We start from the raw sequence: 21,784 nt of genomic DNA, 5'->3' as shown, positions 1-21,784 counted from the left end.
CAGGCGTGGGAACAAAAATCACTTTCTAGCCACTTTTTCCTAGTTCACATTATGGCCTATGAAGTGTTTCACCATGATCCACTCACCAGGTTTCAGGTCATGCAATGAGTCTGCATGTGCTTTAGGAAGGGCGTCTTCACCTGTCTGTGAATATCAGATAACACAGAGGACATTTGTTTGTGCAATAATTCAACATTTCATCTGCACAATCACAGATATCAGATCTCTGGCTTCCCGGGGGACCCCCTCCTGTGGTTAACGGTCTTCTTTTAACAATTTCAAATAGACTCAGATTAGATCGACCTCTTGCTCATCATTTTCCTGAGTGGGAGGGGCTTACAAAATATAGTCCTATGAAAATAAAACTAACCTAACTTGTAGGGCAAAAGCACATTTTCCACCATAGATATCTATACATAAATGTTTCCTTGGGGTCCTAAAAATGCATCAAAATTCGCCGCCATCTTTGTACAGGGGTCTTGTACTTCAAATGCATGCACGATGCCGGACTTTTGTGCTGCGTTTGGTTGTTAAAACGAAAGAAATCTAAAAACCAGACAGCAAGGGATTACATTTCACAGGTGAGAATGTGTTTTATGATACTGAATGCAAGGAAATTATATTTCTGTTTACTTTGGTTTGTTTCAGCCCTTGGTTAATGACCTCCGCTAATCCAGGCTAGTTACCCATTAGTTTTTGACAGTTAGGAAAACCGACAATGTTTGTAGATTCCGAAGCTCCTAATAAGGACATGCTAAAAATTGACCCATGCTTTTTTTGCTTAAAGGTGAAGATCCAACTTTATGTATGTTTTGTAAGATTCCCTTATCTGTAAAACATTTTATTAGATTGTCCTGGACTTAACACAAGCAGAATGCTCTTTATGCATTCAGATTATGCCTGAAAAGGTTTTGGATTTTTTTTATTGTATATTGATTAAAAAAATGTATGACATTTGGTCTTCGTGATCGCATTGTTGAGACTCAAGACGGCATAGACAACCATCACTTTAGCTTAATTTCACTGGTTGTCTGTACCTTTCATAAGTTGAGAAAACACCATGTCGCAAAGGTTCATACTCTGCAACTGCAGAGCAAAAGTGTCAGGATGAAACTGTAAGGTCTTGTTGTTGCAGGGATACTAAACACTTAGTTTTAAAAATGGTTAACTCAGCTGACAGTCCTGGAAGGATGTCACCAGTTAGCTTAGCAGTGTAACACAAGTCCAGCCTCAACGTCAAACTTTTTTTTTTTTTTTTGGTTTATGCGACTTTACTTATTTATTGTATTTACTTATTTAATGTAGCAAAAGTATTGCGGGACAGGAATAAAGAAAAGATTGAACAGTCTTTGGAACCTCAACTATCTAACTTTCACATTATGTTCCTCTCAAATTTGTGATTTGCTTCCACCTGCAAATTGCTTTGTGTATCATATTTAATAAACCAATACAATTTAAATGTTTACATGAACATGTATAGTCACACCATTGTAGCAGTGTTGCATGCAGTAGGCTATAAGGTAAGTAGTGATTGTTCATATGAAGTTTACTCAAGTGGAAGAATGTAAGTAATAAACTTACACCTACTAGCACTATGCATTATATTGTGAAAAAGTAGATTATCTTAATATCAAAACCTTAAATTTTCTCTGGACTCAATGATAAATACATGTCTGACCTTTGGAACGAACCAAAAGAAAAACTAGAAAATCGCATTCATGACGATTTATGATTATATTTCTTTGCCATCAAAGAAATTCAAGAAATTTCTTTATCACTAATGTTTGAAACTCTACTGTCTTTCAGGATTGTGAGCAAGAGAGACAGACTATCTAGGTCATAAAGGACAAGCATGATGATTTGTTAAAGTTTTTAAAGCAGGGAGAGGAGTTACTAAAGGTAATCTTAAAGCAGATTTATTTCTCTTTGCTGTTATAATTAGCTCCACACTTCTGGGAAGACTTTCTACTAGATGTTTGGACAAAACATCAGAGATACATGACCTGCTGAACCACTAAAACAAGCTCTATCAGGCTTTGTTTGTTTTCTCTGGTTTGCACTGGATGGACTGTGAAACAGAGGAACTTTCCTCTCTCTCTGGTTGAGGTAAGCTTGTTTTATCTCAAACTTTTCTAAGAGCTTTTTTTGCTTTCCCTTTTTGCCTAGGAGATGGACAAGTTTCAAGCAAGCTTTATAGAATATATTGTAAATTCTCAGCAGGTTGCAAACTGTTCATCAATCACAATAACCATGCCATGTAACGTTACACCAACCTGTATACCAACTGTATGCATTCATAATGTTTTACCTGCAAATGATGGTGCACCAGAGTAGTCCTCTGTCTTTTCAGGAGACAATTCCACCTCCCTCAGGAATTCTGAGCAGATCCACTCGCCCTTTTACTGAAGAGAGCAGATACACATAATGGGTATAAAATATTAGCTACAGTTTTGATGAACTTGTTCTATGAATAAGAGAATAGGGCACAAGAAATCATTTGGATTGTACCAGTGGGCAGTGGAATATAGATCCTCTTTTCCAGTCTTCTAATCAGGGCTTCGTCTATGTACCAGGGAATGTTTGTTGCAGCCAGAACCATCACCATTTTAGAGGGTCATCATTTTCTGTCGCACTTAATACACATGCGCAATGAATTTGTGGTTATACTCAAAAAACTAAAACCTGATCCTCGAGCTGCTGATCTGCTCGTCCCTCTTACCATCTGCACCAGAAGCTCAGATTTTACTCTGTGACTTGCTTCGTGTTCATTTAATGTTCCACGTCTTCCGCAAATTGATTCGATTTCATTGATGAAGCTACAAGAGACCCCCAAGCCAATTAAGATGATCAGTAAGTTTTTAGGCACTTGGCTCAAATTTTAGGTAACATTTTAATCAATTAAAAAGCCTGATTTGCCTTGAGATTCTGTAAAATTCACAAAAGTCATACTAACTTACGGCTTCATTACCATTTCAAAGAGCAGCCGAACAAGTTTCTCTGACTCTCCCCTGTACTTGGAGGTAAGTGTGGAGGATAAGACGTTGAAGAAAGTGGTACCACTCTCAGTAGCTACAGCTTTAGCCAACATGGTCTTGCCTAGAAATTCCAGCTTGCAAATTGTTAACTCACTTTAAAATTATAAGTTAGGTGAACAAATTTTTGAGCATAGTGTTAAAAAAAAAAAAAAAAAGATTTAACTGCATGTTTGCTACTATTTTGTCCAATAAAAATAAACAATTAAGTCGGGAAAACGTAATATTTTGATTTCAAAATATTAATTTTGCTTAATTCAAGCGTTTTACTTCCTGTCATTGCGCATGCGCAGTCTGTTTCCGTAGCATTTTGCACAGGGTTTCCCCTCATCAACCGCATTTTAGAAGGGGCTGGATGTTCTCTGGTTCAGGTAAGCTTTCTTTAAGTTTTATTATCGAAAATAACCTAAATAAATTACACAAATGCTTAACGTATAATGTAAAGTTGTGTATTGGAAAGGCTATTTTAAGGAATGTGATGATATTGTCCAATCAGACAGCTAACGTGCTTCATTTGAAAGTCATGTTCAGGTCGCTTTGTAAAATGTGAATGAAAATGTATCAAAATACACGATTTTATTGTGTAAGTTATAGCTATTACAATAAACTGTAATTAAATGGATTGTGTGTTGTGGATGGAGTTATAAGCCTAATGCCGGTTACAAATGCTACATTGAGAATGAATCTTTCTTTTTGGATAAATCTTTGCTTGATTCGCGTTAGAGGAAGGCTTTAAGACCCGGCAGAATCCTCTGCCAGGTGGTCAGTTGTGTAAATCAGTTTTAGCTAACGTTAACGCTAAACACGTGATTATTGATCGTCCAGCTATGAAACAGAGCCACTACTTAGGGGGAAAATGCGATGTACCTGAGTGAATACCGTCACACGATCAACAGAGAAAGTCGTCACTATTGTAAGTTAGTATTGTAAAATAGAGAGAAAAACAGCATTTTACATTTAAGTAAGTTTTAGGGTATTCTTAAATTTGTTAACCGTGTGGTTATTTCTGATCTTAGACGTACAACATAAATCGAGCATCGTAGCAGAGAGGTCCTCTTGTAACACTACAGGCTTCGGCACTATCAAGGGTGATCCTGGCAGCATCCTTGCTTGTATACTGACTGCATCTGCACTTTTAAAACTTTAGGTGCGTTAAAAACACATTTGACAAGATCACACAAACACACTGCAATTACTGACCACTTTAATTGTTCATGTGAGTTGTGATTTCAGAAATCATTTGAGGAGGCATAACACAGTCAATTGTCCTTTTAAAGGTTGTGAGCTGACAACAAATGTCAACTTTTAGTAGCCACATATCGCGGAAGCATAAGTCAGGAGATTTTATGCAGAATCCACAGTCAAATGTTACTGATGTCACTGTTCCTGCAGTTCCTTCTGAACATAAAACACACGTGTATTTAGAGCCTGTAGAGTAATAGAGCTCTAGAGCACAAACTTGCATCATTGATCCTTTACATGCAGACAATTTTGCATGTTTCAAAAAGTGCAATTCAGGAGATATTAAGTTGGATGTGTGATATTGTTTTGTTGTCTAGGTATACAGCAAAACAATCAGGGATATTATAAGAAAGTATGAAAGCCACATTGATGAGTCATTGGCAGAAGAGCTTGCTAAATTGTTATCAGCAGAAGAGCTCAAAACAAATCCTGTTTTTACAGCCACTGCAAAGAAGGGCACTCTCTCAACAGAATACAGATGGAATGCTTATTTTAAAGAGCATTTTCAAGTAAGTGATCCTGTAGAGTTCCGATTTGATAGACTACACCAAAATAGCTTTGTGTATGGCCCAGTGTTGAGGGTTCGTGAAGTGTTGCTAAACAGAGCAGATGTCTTGGAAAAGCAGTTTTTGTTGAGGAGGATTTACCAGGACAGTACACATCAACTCGTAGTGGTCAGTATTACAAAGAAAACCAACTTTTAGGGGTACAAAGTGACTGCATTTCAGTGTCGATGTACACTGATGAATTTGAGGTTTGCAAAAAAAAAAGAATCTTGGAAAAACGATCACAGCCGTTTATTGGGTTCTTCTGAATTTGCCTGCCAAATTCCGTTCTGCTCTTCACTCAATACAATTTGCTCTGCTTGGAAAAAGCAGTGATATAAAACAGTTCGGCTGTGACAAATTTTTTGATCCACTGTTAAAAGACATGAAAGACCTGGAGCAGAAAGGTGTGTTTGTTGAAGCACTGAATGCACATCTCAGAGGAACGGTGTATTGTGTATGTGCTGACAATCTTGGGGCTCTTGAGGAGTCTTGCTGGCTTTCAAGAAACCTTTCAGGCTGAAAACCTGTGTAGAAGTCAGCAAAGATGACACACACAATATGCTAGTTGTTTTCAGCTTTGAACCATTGAACAGCACAACTCCATTACAAATGAACTGAGCTTCAGAGCAGACTGGGTGAAAAAAAGAATGTGTTCTCAGTAAGCACCTTTCTTTCTTTCACCCAATAACAGGGTTCCTGCCAGATGTCCTACATGACACTTTGGAGGGAATTGTTCCATTTGAGTTATCAGTTTGCTTGAAAGAACTCATCACAAAGAGACATTTTACTCTTGATACTCTGAACAAATGTATTAAGTCCTTAAGGCTCAGACAGTACGCTTATTACCATTACTGATTGGTAATCTTGTACCCAATTCTGAGCCTGCTTGGGAAATTTTGATGGACTTGAGAGAGATAGTGGAGTTGGTCATGTCTGTAAAGTTGTCAGAAGCTATGCTTTTTAGAAGGAAAAATTGTAGAACACCAACAACTGCTCAAAGACATATTCCCAAACTTGAAATCGTGGCCAAAACACCACTAGGTGGAGCATTATCCACACCTGATTCGCTGTTTGGGGCCATTAGTCGAGCTTTGGACGTTCAGATTCGAGGCAAAGCACAGCTATTTCAAAGGTGTTGTGTGTGATGTCCACGATTTCAAAAACATTACACTCACTGTGGCAACTAAGCATCAGCTTATGATGGCCCATTATCTCAATGGTCCAAGTCTCTTTTCATCACCTTTGTCTGTGCAGAAGGTAAAAACTGTAAGAACTTGTACATTGGAAGAACTGTAGAAGACTGTCTGATGTGCATTTGCATGGAATTCACTTCAGTGAAGGCATGATTTTGTCCTCAGGTCAATGCAGTGGCTTGCCTGAGTTTTTCAGAATACTCAGTGTACTTGTCAATGCTAACAAGGTGGACTTTCTTTGCAAAAGGCTTTCGTCATGGTACGTTGAGCACTACAGGTGTTACGAGTTTTCTGAAACAAGTGCAATTGAAATACGCATCAGCCAGAGGATCTAAATGATCCTCATCCTCTCACATCATATACAGTTCAGGGAAGGAACATGATTGCACTAAAGAGATTCCTTCTCCATTGTTTTTCATATAGCCACACAATGGTTTCCTGATTTGAACTTTAACGTAACCGAGTATGTCACAGGTGGAAGGAACTGTTCTCCGAAATGTAAATTACATTTTAAACCTGTATGACTTCCTAATGCAGAAGACAAAAGCGGGTGTTTTTAAAGCGATAGTTCACCCAAAAATTCCAGTAATTCCAAACCTGTAAGATCTTTGTTTGTCTTTGGAACACCAATTAAGATATTTTTAATTAAGTGCTCTCTGACCTTCCATAGACAGCAAGGGTCTGAGGTTCAACATTCATGCACTTGAGTCGGTCTTCTTTATAAAAGCACTAAGCCCCAAATAAATAGCTCAGGTGAGGCAGTGGGTTTCCATGTGACATCAGGGGTTCAACTGTAATTTTATGAAGCTATGAGAATCGTTTTTTTTTTTTGGTACTCTCCAAAATGCCACTAGGGTGATGTGGAGGTGAAGCAAATTTTGAAAGTGTAAATTTTTGAACTGCCCCCTTTAAGTCATTTAACATGTTACCACATATAAAGCTTTGCCATATACTTAATGTACTTGATTTACTTTTAATCAGAACTTTGTTTTACAGAATATGCAGCTCTGTGTTGTGTTGGCCAGTGATAATATTAGGAGGCTGGATAGTTTGCAAAATCTCACTTCGGTTGAACATTTGGCTTAAAATCAAGGATGATTTTCTGAGTCAGTTTGAGGATCCTGAGTTCGGAAATGAACTCTGTAACTTGACTAATATAACAGCTTCCACCAGAAAGAGCAGTGCTGAAGATCATCCAGAAAGTACCTGAAGAATCAGAATCAGAACCAGAGACCTCGATTTCCTCTTTAGACACTGCCAGTATCTCCTCCCCATCTGATAGCTCAAACCAGAGTTTCCCCTTTGTGTCTGTGATACAGCGTGAAATGTCTCAGTGGCCATCTCCTTTTCCCATTCCCAAGTTCTCTTATGATGTTGAGTTACGGCTTGAGAAAGGGAATGAGAAATTTAAAGAAGATGGAACACTGCTCACAGTACCAAGAGAAATGAAAATGGACATCCTGGATAGCATAGCTCAGGCCATTTTTTCATTCAAAGCTTACCCAAACAATCAAGAGTTGGAGTCTGTGTCTGCTGCACTGATTGAAAAGTCTGAAGGACCCAGGCTCAGGAACAGGTTATCACAGCTGGACTATGAGCATCAGATATAAGGTTGGGAACTACCGTCAGAAACTACAGACAGCAGGTTGCTCTGAAGTCACTGTGAACCAAAAAAAAGTGAACAATGACTTTAGATGTTTAAAGAAAGCAAAGAGATGTGAGGTAAACTTTCTCCCAGACAACCCAGTAGGGCAGACAGATTGTTCCTTACAGAAGGAAAAAGATGCACTACAAGAGGAAATGAAGAAGAAACATTTCAGCATGGCAATTGATGACTCTAAAATGGAACTGACATTCTCTCTGTGAATGAAGGAGATAGAACCTCTTGTGGCTGATGTCCTAAAACAGTGGCCAGTATTGTATTTGGAAGATCAGGTGAGTTTATGTATTTGAGATTATTTATTTATGTAAAATTAATTAACTTGTGTAGTCTTAATTCTTTCTGTTCCCTGTGTGTGTGTGTGTGTGTGTGTGTGTTTTAAGGTCTGCGCCAAGTTTTACAGAATTACACAAACCAACCTGAAGAGTACCTTTTTGTCTTCTTTGGATGAATACGCACCAAAGATGATCATGTTGTACCGATCACTTGGAGCCTATGGAGATGAAATGAAGACCCTCCTAGACCAACTTGATCAAGTAATTATTTAGCAGCTTGTTAAGTAATTATTTAGTGTCAAATCATGCAAACATATGGTAAAATTTGTACCCTGTGAATGAGCATGATACTGGCCCTTTAAAGGTTTAAGCCCTGAGCTTTTGGTTGAATATAACATTCATAAAACCTTTTCTGTGTCTTTCAGGCTTCTGATGTGCTTGCTCAAAGAAAAGCTACAGCTCTCAAAGGACCACCTTTGTTCAGGAAGTTTCCAGACTTTTCCTTCATAAAGTCTTGCCTGGTAAGTGTGTTATCAGCCTGTTCTCAGCATATACTTACATACCTGAGGTACAGATCCTGTAAAGAGAAAACAGTTTTGTCTGGTGTCCGAAACTAATCTGCTAACTGTTCTATAAGCTAAACGGCAGGGCAAAGAGTAGAATGGAGGAGGCAAAGTGTTGGCAAAAATGTATTTATTGACTAATCCTGGTCGAATACTTATCAGTAATGAGTCTGACAGCACAAATTAAAAAGGGTTACACTATATTGCCAAAAGTATTGGGACACTCCCCTTTAAGAACAGGTTTGACTACTTTAGTAATTTCCATGAGTACAAATCTTAAAGGTGCCCTGCCACACGTATTTCATTACTTTTGTGGTAATGCCTGAAGTTTACCATGGACTTTAACATTTTTTTGTGGAAATAATGCCTTGGTTACCTTGTTTCAAGCCATTCTAGTGTGGTATAGAAAGCCTGCAGGAAGACTCAGCTCGATTTGCGCCAGTTCTCATGAATATTCAAATGAGCTATGCTGCTTGGCTCCGATTGGCTAACCGCTAGGATATGAGAGCATGACTATTCATTCACCCAGCGCAATAAGTAGCCTAGGCTAGAGGAAATTTGTTTACAATCACCTTGAATTGCGGCAGAATGGCTTCCTCACAAGCCCGTTGACGTTCAGCCATCCTTGCTGTATAGGAAACTCACTGAGCTACACGAATTCTGGGGGCGCGGTCTCAAGAGGGAGCGCTCATGAATAGTAATGAGCTCAATCAGAGTGACCAGCTTTTCCAACTGACCTGATTTCTCCCCTTATTTCTTTTAAGTGGCTAGAACTGACCGGGGAGGTAGCAGTTCGTTTTCACATTCACTACACAACACAAACACATGGACCTAACACGCATCAATAAATCCAAGTAAAAACGGTTTTGTGTGGAAGGGCACCTTTAATGTATAAGCATATAATGATATTCTATGGAATTGTGTGCTTCTAATTTTGTAACCGTTTTGACGGCCCCTTTTCTCTTCTAACATGAAGATGTCTGTGTATAAGGCAAGGTTCAAAAAGAATTGATTGATTCAGCCAGTGTGGAAGAACTTGACTGGTCTGCATAAAGCCAAGTCCTAATCTAAGCTGAACACCTTTGATGTGACTTTAAATGCAGACCTTGAGCCAAAAACTTAAACCAAACTCCAATGACTTGTACATATGGGTAGTCAATTTAGACTCTTCCAAAACCGTTGGAACAGAGATGGAAATACAATTTGTAAATACATCAATTATATTTTCATCTTTCTTGCCACAGTTTTGTAAGTGCCCCCCCCCCTTTCTTTGTTCTAAAGAAGGGTGTGGTCCAATACTTTTGTCCATATAGTGTAAGTACAAGTCATTGGTGTTTGGTGATGTTTTTGGCTCAAAGTAAAAGTTACGTGACATACGGCTAAGTACGGTGACCCATACTCAGAATTCGTTCTCTGCATTTGACCCATCCGAAGTGCATACACACAGCAGTGAACACACACACAGCAGTGAACACACACCCGGAGCAGTGGGCAGCCATTTTATGCTGTGGCGCCCGGGAAGCAGTTGGGGGGTTCGGTGCCTTGCTCAAGGGCACCTCAGTTATGGCCGGCCCGAGACTCGAACCCAAAACCTCAGCATTACGAGTCAGACTCTCTAACCATTAGGCCACGACTTGCCCCATGGTCTGCATTTAAATTCCCACCAGAGGTATTCAGCTGGGATTAAGCCTTTGCTTTCTGCAGACCAGTCAAGTTCTTCCACACTGACCGAATCAGTTATTTCTTTTTTAAATCTTTCCTTATGCACAGCGGCATTGCTATTTTAGAATAGAAAAGGGTCCTGTTCAAGCTCTTGCTATAAAATTAGAAGCACACAATTCTATTGAATATTATTATATGCTTAAACATTAAGATTTGTACTCATGGAAATTACTAAAGTAGTCAAACCTGTTCATTAGAAGGGGGTGTCCCAATACTTTTGGCAACATGGTGTATATCCAAGCAAACACAATGGAAAATTGCGGCATGTATGATTTTTGGGTGATCTATGTCAAATAATATAAAAATCTCTTTGTGGTCCAGCAAAATTCAATAAATTCTGGTTTATAATTCTGTCTTTATGCTGATTTTTACCGCAGGACACGGACCCAGAAGACACTCCTACAAAAGGGATGAAGATGGGGGTCTTAACTGTTATTGAAGACGACGTTGCCACCATCCATTCAAACCCAAATGTAAGGTGTCTGTCTGTAGTTGTAGAGGAGCAAGTTGTGCTGGATAATGTGCAAGACTTCCCTACAGCTGTTGCTCTCCTATTTGGCTTGATTTAGGCCATCAACATTTCATCAACATATCCTAAAGCACTAAAATACACTTTTGTAACTATTCAGAAAGTGTTTATTGGCCTTGACCCCCGGTGCTCTGCAAGAGTCCAGTCCTTCAAAAACAAACTGTTAAAGTTAAAGTAGCTGCATTTCATATGGCTAATCAAAAGTGCAAGTTCTGATTTGTTCCTGTTTTGTAGCTGTATAACAGTGCGACATATGCCGAAGTCAGTTTTGAGTTTTAGTGTAAGGTTTTATGACTTTCATGTTTTGTTTTTAACAGTTGTGATACTTGATTGCTCTAGCACGTGTGTTGAAACTCTGCTTGTTTATTGCTGCAGTATTTTAAGATTGTTATCCTGGCACTTTGAGAATTATTATTATTTTTTTTTACTCCACCACTTTTTTTTTTTTTTCAACAGTTTAAACACATTTGTGTTGGTTTACTCCAGCATTCTAAAGGCATTACAAGTTTGCCTTTTATTTTATAACAATTTTATATATTTTTTTTATTTTTAATTATTTATTTTATTTTGATGACTGGAGTAGAACTATACCCGAGTCCAATTTTTGCAGATCATGTAGCCAATATTGTATTGTGAATTAGCTTGGAACTGCTCAGCGTCCCATAAAATTAACGCGCCAGTGAAATGTTTACTGGTGTTTGTCATATATCGCTTTTGGTGAAATTCAATATTTTAAAATCTTCTTTGAAGCCTGTTTCATTTAAATTATAAGGCAGATTCAAGTAATGCTGTTGGCTTTGCGGATGCAGCGTGTGGTGTAAATGTCCGTGATAGAGGGAAGAGAGTCTTCAGTGATCTTCTCAACTGTCCTAACTATCTGCTGCAGGGTCTTGCAATCCGAGACGGTGCCGTTCCCAAACCAGACAGTGACATTGATTCAGGAAGCTGTCAATGGCCCTTCTGTAAAACATAGTCAGGATAGTGGGAGGGAGATGGGCTTTCCTCAGCATTCGTAAGATGTAGAGATGAACACCAAGAAGTTTGCTCTTGACGATCTCTACAGAGGATCCGTGTCAATGTTTAGTGTAGAGTGGTCGCTCTGTGCTCTCCTGAAGCCAACATTCAGAGACTGGCTCTACACCAGGCAGTTAGCTGTTGCACCTCCTCTCTATATAAACATGTTCTATGTATAAAAGTAAACAATGTATTACGTTTTATTGAAGTCTGAACAAAGAGTACCAATGAACAAAGAGTACCAATGAACAAAGAGTACCAATGAACAAAGAGTACCAATGAACAAAGAGTACCAATGAACAAAGAGTACCAATGAACAAAGAGTAACAATGCTGAACCCTAGTCTAAGTTAGCTAAATTAGGAATGTCAGAGATAACAATGGCTCGATGGCAACAGAAATAAAAACTTGAAATTTTTTTTGATAAAATTGCTAAATGTTTACAGCAGACTTGGCAACAGTGCATAATTAAGCATTGCCAAATTCATTCATCCATGCCTCATATCTTTTCAGGCTGGCAACAGAAACAGACTTGGAGATCATTTTTAGGGAAATTTCAAAGTCCTCCATAGTGACAGGCATCAGCAGCTCGTCTATAGATAGCGCTCGAATCTCCTCTGGGCTCAAGCCTTGAATCCTCTGACGCATTGCCATCATGGATGCATCTCTGGGTACAGAAACACATATTTAGGGGTCAAGCCCCGAAGGGGCATAGACACCTATTATTGTCGGTTTTCTTCTTCTTATTATTATTATTAGGGGTCAAGCCCCGAAGGTGCGTAGACAGCTATTGTTATTGTCGGTTTTCTTCTTATTATTATTCTTCCTTTTCTGCCATTGAAGTCAATGGCAGCCCATAGAACCATATGTAGGAAAGTTATGTAATTTGGCACACATGGAGAGGCCAGTCTTAGAAGTTTCTATAACAACTTTGGTGTGTCTAGCTCAAACCCTCTAGTGCCACCAACAGTCCAAAAATCCAATTATGTTCATAACTGCTGACTCGTAAGACCTAGAGACAAAATTCTTGCATATTTTGAATCCTTTGCTCATGCCAATTCGAATGCACCATGTGACGTTATTTCTGTCATGAATATCTTTCTGCCATTTTGAATTTTCCCTAAAACCTACTTTTTCGAACTCCTCCTAGACCGTTTGTCCGATTTGCATGTCCTTTGGTATGTGGCATCTAGAGACATCCGAGACAAAAAGTTATCGAAAGCTTTTTGATAGACCAATGCGTTCTCGTAAACCGTGGCAACATGCATGGTGGCGAGCACGCCAAAACAGACGTGAGGCTGTATCTTCGCAAAACTTATGCGTGTCGACTAGTGTTAATTTCGTCAGACGAGACGAGACGAAATATGTTCGTCAACGACCTTTTTTTTCATGACTAAGACGAGACGATGACAAGACCGCACCACTGCCCAAAAACGCTGACTAAGACTAAATTGACATGCATTATTGTTGACGAAAAAAGACGAGACGAAAATGTTTTGTATAAAATAAAAACGAAGATAAAATCTCTCTTCATTTTCGTCTACAATTGTCTCTGCTTTTTCATCAGCTGTTACGCCTTTAAAATATTCAGCACGAGTTTGCGGCTTCGCTGTTGCTCAAGTTACAGGTCCGTGAAGCGGATCCCGCTTATTATATTGTTACCTACCAAATAAATCAATAATTTGACTCAAAATGATGATTTAAAAAGAAGTTTATGGATTTAAAAACAATTGTATTGTTTCCGCTAAAGAAAATAGTGCGCTCCGTCTCTACGGTTAGAATCCTGTGTTCGAGTGTGTGCACTGTTTACACGAGTGTGTGCACTGTTTACACGAGTGTGTGCACTGTTTACACGAGTGTGTGCACTGTTTACACGAGTGTGTGCACTGTTTACACGAGTGTGTGCACTGTTTACACGAGTGTGTGCACTGTTTACACGAGTGTGTGCACTGTTTACACGAGTGTGTGCACTGTTTACACGAGTGTGTGCACTGTTTACACGAGTGTGTGCACTGTTTACACGAGTGTGTGCACTGTTTACACGAGTGTGTGCACTGTTTAAACTTCTCACTGATACTTTTGTGATTCGCGGAGTTTTGACAAGTTTTATAGCCTTGATATTGTTTCTTATTCAAAAGTGGTGACAGAAAAAACTCTTTACCCCCAACCTGAAACCTCTTCCCACCCCCCTGTCACAATCACATCATAATCATAATTAATAATTAGGCTTAAAAGCAAATGTATATGTAAGGGAATCAAGTTTAACAATTACATGTAATATTGCTCCAAATATCATCAATAATGGTGTGGTAATTTGTATATATATACAAATATATATACAAATATATACAATATTATATATACAAATATAAGTTGGTAATGTCCTTGGTTGGTAAAGATGTCCTTGGTTGGTAAAGATCAAAACTGTAGGTGTGTGTGTGTATATATATATATATATATATACACATATCCATATATACACACATACCTACAGTTTTGATCTTAGGCTTTTCATTAAGTTATTTATTTCCACTATAACACTTCTGTTCCTGATATTATTGCATTTAATGAGGCCTCATTGTATTTATTCTTACAATAGATTCCAGATGTGGTCAAGCTACAATTTTTTGACTAAAACTAGACTAAAATTAAAAGACTTTTAGTCGACTAAGACTAAGATACCTTGAGTTTTCTTTTGACTAAAACTAGACTAAAATGACGAGACTTTTAGTCGACTAAAACTAAGACTAACAAAAAAGATATGTGAATGACTAAAACTAACAAGGACATTTGGCACAAGACTAAGACTAAGACTAAATTAAAAATAGGTGACGAAATTAACACTAGTGTCGACACGAAACTTGGTATATGTCATTATAGTCATGACCTGAGGGTGCATGCAACATTTCGTGACAGCGCCACCTAGTGGCCACGAGATTTTAAAAACAGCTATTTTCGCTTATAACTACTGCAAACTTGAGTCTAAAATCATGAAGGAGGTGTTGGACTCCTTGAGGCATGCTGAGTCAAACGATACCAAACGGTTTTTGGACGGCCATTTTGTGTGTCGGCCATTTTGAATTTTCACGTTAAGTTCAGTATTTTACTAATGCAATGCCATATCGCTACGAAACTTGGTATGGTTCATCAGCGACATGTTCTGAGCGCATTTGATCGGCTTGACTCTTCAATGGCAGAGGTCATGTAATTTGTCACACATGTAGATGCCTGTCTTAGAAGTTACTATAGCAACTTTGGTGTGTCTAGCTCAAACCCTCTAGCGCCACCAACAGTCCAAATATCCAATTATGTTCACTGCTGACTCGTAAGACCTAGAGACAAAATTCTTGCATATTTTGGATCCTTTTCTCATGCCGATTCGAATGCACCATATGACGTTATTTCCTTCATGAATATCTTTCTGCCATTTTGAATTTTCCCTAAAACCTACTTTTTCGAACTCCTCCTAGACCGTTTGCCCGATTTGCATGTCCTTTGGTATGTAGCATCTAGAGACAACCCAGACAAAAAGTTATCAAAAGCTTTTTGATAGACCAATGCGTTCTCGTAAACCGTGGCAACATACATTTTGGCGAGCACGCCAAAACAGACGTGAGGCACACAGTCGCGCGCACACCAGCCCAAGTTTTATTTTTGTTTTTTCGTTGTGTCCTGTGACAAAACACATGGGGCAAAACACGGGCCTGCAACACCCCCCACCGAACAGGTGCGGGGCGATGTCACAGGACACCGAAAAAACAAAAATAAAACTCGGGCTGGTGACATGGCCCGCAAACAAAGTGACGCGGCGCCCTCCACAGAGAAACCGGAAGCGGAGCGGCGTCCCTCACGGGAAAAATGCGGACCGATGTCACCAAAACCACGTAATCAAGGGAAAAAAAATCTAATAAGGGGGAAAAAAGGTGCTCCCAATCGGCCGGTTTGGGCTACAGCCATCCTGCTGGGTCTTGGTGCGGCGGAATCAACTGTTGTCTGGTTCTGTCTCTAGTGCGTGTCATGTTTCGTGTTTTTTTGTTATTAAACCACGGTCGGTTTTATCCCGTGTTCATGACAGTATCAGCAGCCACATGCAAATTTACTTTGGGCTTTAATTACATTTATTTTGATTTCTGGCCTATTATCTTTAGAGCTATCAGAGAGAGATGGTGCGGAATCAAAAGCAGGAGAAAAACAAATGTCATTAAAAACATAGACAGGATTAAAACAGGTCACATTAACCCAAATAATATGTTCTGTATAGAATAAGAGTAGACTACGTTGTTTTTAAAAATACTTTGTTACCTTACTTAAGGAGAAATTTTGAGTATCTATACTTTAATAGAGTAATTATTTTTTAGCAGACTTTTTACTTCTTACATTTTCACACAATTATCTGTACTTTCTACTCCTTACATTTTAAAAATAGCCTCGTTACTCCTATTTCATTTCGGCTTGTCATCATTAAAAAACCCATCAAGATAAATTGTGCCATCCGGATAGAGTGAATTTGATTGTGGTTGGATGAGAAGTTAAACGTATACCATTCCGACACCGTATTGGTTTGTATGTGATCCATCGCACCTGCACATGACACAAATCTTGTCACACTTCAATTACCCAACACTGGACATAGCAGACGGAGCCAAGTATGTAGGTGTCCGTGGCAGAGGCTCAAAACTCAAAGAAAATGTCTTAACAACCAAGCACCATCACCAGCGAGGAAGTTGGTAGCCAGGAAGACCAACCAACCCCAACCCTTATACATCCCTGGCCGTACCTGGAAGAATTGTTTGAAATGTTTGGATGGAAAAATAAGTCATTGTGCATGCGCTGTAAGCTATGTGCACCCAAATACCATGAGCTAATGGCTTTCAAAAACTCGCCGTCTTTTTAACTAATTATTAACAAATTTTAAATTCGACTTTAGCCAAATGGTATCTGAGCTTAAATTATTGCTATATTTGTAAGTTAATTGTGCAAGGCTATAGTTTTTGTTATTATCAGTCGATTACTGACAATATTGTAGTGACCTAGTAACGTACTAATAATGATAAATTTGCAATGTTTGCTATGGTACATGCCAATGGTTTGCATGATAGTAGAGGTACTGAAGTACTTCCCAGCTGTGTGCCAGCTATCACTTAAGCTTAATATGGCACTCCCTTCCTCAGCAGACTGTGAAAGACTGTTTAGTGTTGCAGGGCTGATCTTCAGGCCAAGAAGAGCAGGCATTGGCTCAAAGAACTTTGAGAACCAGCTGCTTTTGTAGATGAACTGGTAACTCATACCTGCGCCACGCAATTAGTGCGGCGTGTTAGTGGCTTTATAAAAAGCACATTTGAGTGGTGCTTTAATTTTTCTCCTGTGTGCATGCTGTGTGGGCAGGAAAGGTCTTTCCGCTTATATTTTCCTGTTGCTTTCCCCTGGTGAGTCGCCTGCTTTATTCTTTTATTTTTCAGTCGCGTAGCATAGTGACAATAGGAAAAAAATTTTTTGTTTGTTTTCAGGTGCGGCCAAAGAGCGCTAGCTGCTGTTTTGCTTATTGCTGTTTTACATTTACATTTACAGCATTTGGCAGACGCCCTTATCCAGAGCGACGTACATAAGTGCTTAAATCTCTAACATTGAATACATTAATGCTGGCTCACTAAGTTACATACTTAAGATACCATGAGCTTAAAACATTTGTTCAATGAGAGCTAATGAAGTTGCAATGAAAAAGTGTCAAAGGTGTTTTTTTTTTTTTTTTAAATGCAAAAGATAAGGAAAGAAGTGCTAGTTGAAGTGTTTCCTGAATAAGTAGGTCTTCAACCGCCGCTTGAAAATATCCAGTGACTCAGCTGTCTGCTGTCTTGCAATTTATTTTTTTTAATGTACATTTCTCAGAGCGGTTTTTAAACTTGACTCATTGCTGGTTTACAGTCGGGGCCGTGCGGACGTTGCAGCGGTGAACCGCTGATTTACAGAGTGTTTGTTTTATAATGATTGTTCTGCCCCATTGACTTGTACCAGGGACAAATATCCAACATTACTGAAATAGTTCATACAAGTGTCTTGAATTAACTGATTTGTATTCCTGCTCTGTTAAGCAGTTTGGGTGCTTTTTAAGTTAATCTGGCTTTACTGGTTGCATTCATACTGTTTTGTATTCTTTATTTTTTTTTCCCCTTTGTTTCTATAAGCGTATGTTACCATATAAATAACCACCTACGACTATCTGATGAACTGGGATTTTTGAGGCTTAACAGAAGGGGAGAGTATATTTGTGTCTTATTTTTGGTTCATCCCTTTTTGGTTTATCGATGTGAAACATTATGCACTGATTTGTGTGGTTTGTCCCTTGTGTCTTATCAAATGTGGGTAATTAACTGGTAAACTGTACATGATCTTTTAAAGAATTCAAGATGAAATGATTTTTTTTGTAAAATAAATTTGTACTATTTTTGGAAAGTCACGTCTCTGTCTTTAACCCAATCCGAACCAGCAGGGTCCTTCATACTGTTGTAATTTATTTTTGGTTTAATTCTTTTTGGGTTTAAACTTATTTTCCTGGGTGAATAAAATACCCCAGGTGGTGTAGTCTGTCCTTTTTCATTCTTAATACTTTAACCAAAGGTTACACTTATTAGTAGTTTTATATTTGGCCAAAAAAACGTTCCTTTTTTACCAGTGGCTATTAGGATTTCTTGACATGATGTGTCTCTCCAAAATATTAACCGAGTCACTGTCATAACCTGCACCATCAAATTTCTTTAACTCTCCGTTTGCTGCCCCCTCCTGGACATTCTTACCCTGAAAGGGACAAAAACAACATGGACAGAATTAATATAGTCTACAGACATACAGTACATTAAAGCTGAGATTACGTCTTGATTAAGTTTACCTATAATTCTATAAAATACAAGTCTATAACATGGTTAACCCTAAAGCAGGGTTCTGAGTTTTAAGTTCTGAGTCACTTCAGACAGATGATGCATTTAAATTCAGTACACAGCCTGACACAGATTTCCTCTTAAGTCATTTTATCTTCCATGACACATTCACATCTGGTCATTTTGACCTGAAATTTCTGTTATATTTAAGACTTTTTTTTTTTTTTTTTGCTTACATTCTCATAAACTCTAGGATTGTGGGGGTCACTTGCAGCAGGTTGGTCTGATTTCGAACCTCGGACAGGACACTCTTTACACTTAGCCTTCGCACCAGTGTTTGGCCTTTTCACCTGAGCAGGTATCCTGGGATTCAGAAACCAAATGACAAGCAGATATATGGATGATATTACAGATAAAACAGTGTCACAGGGCCACAATAGATGTTCCTCAGCATCGCTTAAGTTTAATGTCCTTCTAGCCACTTACAAATATACAATAGGATAAAAAACATTCACTTTTTCATATCTGCAATATATTATAGAGAAGTAAACGAATTACCAATCAATTTAATGTGTCTAATGTAATTGCACTGTTTAAACCCCAGAGGTCCCAGTCTGTGCAGCCCATACAGTTAGCATACAGAGAGAGAGAGAGAGAACAGACTGGTCTGAGTATGAGTAGAGTATGAACAGACTGGTCATATGATCTCATACTTTTGTGGAGGATATGTCAAATTCAGTTTCCAGTTAAAATGACTCAGGTGCTGCTACAGAACTGGTTATGATCATCTTCAGCAGGTCAGAGTTTTATTTAATACAATTTGCAGGAAGATTAATAAATGCATTTATTTCTTTATTTTTAAAGAAGAGTGAACTGTTATGCATTTTGTTTATTATATTAAAACATGGCTTATATAAATTATTGTTTATGATTCATCAGATCCTTCAGCTTGTTATAGCTGATTTGATCAGACTGATATACCTGCCTAAGATAAAGGCACTTGAGCAGCTGGACGTAGTCAAAGTTACTGTAGATCAGCACAATAATCCTGATCTGTACCTGTGCTCAACAGGGGTGGGAGGTGGCCACACTGCAGGGTCTGGTGTGTAGACCTCTGGTCGATTACCGGGAACATCAACTGGTTTGTCCATCTTAAAACTCTCCAGAGTGTTTACAATGCTTTTGACCTGTTCATATTTCTCCACCAGCTCCTGTCTAACCTGACAGAATCTCCAGCACAACCACACTGAGCACTAGGGCCCCTAAGGGTGCTGTTCACTTTGCTGACTCTCGACTGTATAGCAAGGCACAGATCAAACCATATCATCAAGTTTGCCGATGACACGACCGTGGTGGGTCTCATCAGCAAGAACGAGTCAGCATACAGAGAGGAGGCGCAACAGCTAACTGCCTGGTGTAGAGCCAACAACCTGTCTCTGAATGTTGAAAAAACTATAGAGATAGATGGTGACCTCAGGAGAGACCGACCACTGAACATTGACGGATCATCTGTAGAGAACGTCAAGAGCACCAAATTGCTGGGTGTTCATCTAGCCGAGAACTTCAGCTGGTCACTCAATGCCAGCTCCATCACCAAGAAATCCCAACAGAGTCTCTACTTCTTACGAATGCTGAGGAAAGCCCATCTAAAATGGCTTATGAAAAAAGTGATATATGACAAAAACACCGGTAAACATTTCTATGGTGCATTGATTAATTTTATGGGATGCTGAGCAGTTCCAAGCTAATTCATAATACAGTATTGGCTATCGATATACAGTTAACAATAACATAACTGTTTTTTCATATTAGGTTGATCATTTAACAGCATGTCACAAAGTCTCTTAATTCCTCTACACAACAGTAATATGGTTATATATCTAAGATAGCAAGATAAAAATATATCCTTTAATATGGTCTTTAATTTTTTTTTTAGACATTTGGTCATACAATTGTGCAAATCTATTTGTATTGTGTTTCTACCTCAAAATAGTTAAGGCTTTCTTTTCTTACCTCAAGGTTCTCTTCATGCATGCAGTTGCACTCAGTTTTCTCTCAAACATCTCCACTGAAACTTGAAGTGTTTTTACTTGGTCCTTCAGTCATTCTCATGCACCAGAGTAGAGGTCTTCTCGGGTCTAAAAAATATACCCGACCCGAAGTGACCTGAATCACTTTTTACCCGAACCCGGCATAATTTATTTATTTATTTTTAAAGAAAAAAAAAAAGCTTTATTTACAGTATGTCTACACACTTTCAAACACTTTCAGTATTATATTTTAGATATTGTCATGACTTATATGTTTGCATTTCAAGTTTTTTTTTAAAAGTAGACAATAATGTATCATATATTCCATTACACAAAGACTAAATATTATTACTGCACATACAATACAACAACCAGATTAGAGAGGTTCACCTAACTGAGGTGCTCTTGTTTATCTGTCCAACATTTATTACCTTCATCTGTCCCAGAGGTTCCAGTGAAGGGAAAAAAATACTACAGTACACAAAGACATTCTAAATTATTTTGTGCAACCACCTTTGTGCCACCAATATAGGGGCCAAGAAATGGCTGTATTTTCTTCCCTGGGCAGCAGAAAATATTCTTACACACACAAAACTAGTAATCGCTCAATAAGAAGAAAAGCTTACCTGGGTTTTTTTTATAATGAAACCAAAGGACATTGTAATCCTGTTGTCGCATCTTCTCCTAAAACACAGCAATGTAAGGAAGATATAAGTGCTGCTATTTATCGGCCTCCCAGATATAATAAGGACTTAATGAAAGATTTTTCTGATTTTCTGACACGGATAATGCCCAACTATGACCGTGTTCTTATTCTTGTGGATTTTAATATCCATGTGTGTTGCCCTGACATGCCTTTAGTGAAGGACTTTTTAAGTCTCGTTGACTTTTTTTAATCTGGTTCAGTCTGTGACTGGTCCCACACATGAACTTGGTCATACCACCGATCTTGTTCTTTCATATGGCATGTCTGTGCTTAAACTGGAGATTTGCGATATTGTGTTTTCTGACAATATGCCTGTTCTGTTTGAGGTGGGCTTTTTCTGTCCTGCAGTTAATACTACTGCCCCTGCTCGGTGCTGTCAGATTTTAGATCCTTTTACTG

General features: G+C 38.6%; 1 protein-coding gene and 1 pseudogene across 1 annotated transcript in view; one reads left to right on the top strand and one right to left on the bottom strand.

Moving 5' to 3' along the window:
• Positions 1-39: 39 nt before the first annotated feature.
• LOC132858266 (katanin p60 ATPase-containing subunit A-like 1) lies at positions 40-20,683 on the bottom strand (annotated as a pseudogene).
• LOC132841838 (nuclear valosin-containing protein-like) overlaps positions 19,309-21,784 on the top strand; it is a 36,225-nt gene continuing 33,749 nt past the window's right edge. The window contains exons 1-2 of the mRNA XM_060864405.1: positions 19,309-19,446; positions 19,722-19,790. The gene's annotated coding sequence lies outside the window, so the exon portion shown is untranslated. The remainder of the gene's footprint in view (positions 19,447-19,721; positions 19,791-21,784) is intronic.

This window comes from Tachysurus vachellii, chromosome 2, assembly GCF_030014155.1.
Source record: "Tachysurus vachellii isolate PV-2020 chromosome 2, HZAU_Pvac_v1, whole genome shotgun sequence".
Classification (NCBI taxonomy): domain Eukaryota; kingdom Metazoa; phylum Chordata; class Actinopteri; order Siluriformes; family Bagridae; genus Tachysurus; species Tachysurus vachellii.
Note: the sequence above shows the minus strand (reverse complement) of the source record. Positions and strands in the feature narration are given on the sequence as shown.